The 842-nt window shown below is 40.6% G+C and overlaps 1 non-coding gene across 1 annotated transcript; it reads left to right on the top strand.

The window, feature by feature from the left end:
* Nucleotides 1-467: 467 nt before the first annotated feature.
* LOC130958641 (small nucleolar RNA R71) lies at nucleotides 468-575 on the top strand. The gene has a single exon (XR_009077753.1). It is a non-coding gene; the product is annotated as a small nucleolar RNA R71 (small nucleolar RNA).
* The last annotated feature ends 267 nt before the right edge of the window (nucleotides 576-842 follow it).

The following is an 842-nucleotide window of genomic DNA, read 5'->3' as shown; positions in this document are numbered from 1 at the left end:
TGAGGCTTTTGTTGATCCTTCCATGAGAAATTTGGATGATTTCTCCATGATGAATTATAGGTGTTTCCATAAGGTTCACCTATGTAATTTACCTCTACTATTGCAGGGTTCTCAGGATCATAAGCTTCTTCTTCAGAAGATGCCTCTTTAGTACTGTTGGATGCATTTTGCCATCCATTCAGATTTTGAGAAATCATGTTGACTTGTTTAGTCAACATTTTGTTCTGAGCCAATATGGCATTCAGAGCATCAATTTCAAGAACTCCCTTCCTTTGAGGCGTCCCATTACTCACAGAATTCCTCTCAGAAGTATACATGAATTGGTTATTTGCAACCATATCAATGAGTTCTTGAGCTTCTGTAGGCGTTTTCTTTAGGTGAATGGATCCACCTGCAGAATGGTCCAGTGACATCTTAGAGAATTCAGATAGGCCATGATAGAATATATCCAAAATGGTCCATTCAGAAAGCATGTCAGAAGGACACCTTTTGGTCATCTGCTTGTATCTTTCCCAAGCTTCATAGAGGGATTCACCATCTTTTTGTTTGAATGTCTGAACATCCACTCTAAGCTTGCTCAGCTTTTGAGGAGGAAAGAACTTAGCCAAGAAGGCGGCGACCAGCTTATCCCATGAGTCCAAGCTATCTTTAGGTTGTGAATCCAACCATATTCTAGCTCTGTCTCTTACAGTAAAGGGGAAAAGCATGAGCCTATAGACTTCGAGATCAACTCTATTAGTCTTAACAGTCTCACAGATCTGCAAGAACTCAGTTAAAAACTGGTAGGGATCTTCTGATGGAAGTCCATGGAACTTGCAGTTCTGTTGCAGTAGAGCAACCAG

Source organism: Arachis stenosperma, chromosome 10, assembly GCF_014773155.1.
Source record: "Arachis stenosperma cultivar V10309 chromosome 10, arast.V10309.gnm1.PFL2, whole genome shotgun sequence".
In the NCBI taxonomy this organism is placed as follows: Eukaryota; Viridiplantae; Streptophyta; class Magnoliopsida; order Fabales; family Fabaceae; genus Arachis; species Arachis stenosperma.
Note: the sequence above shows the minus strand (reverse complement) of the source record. Positions and strands in the feature narration are given on the sequence as shown.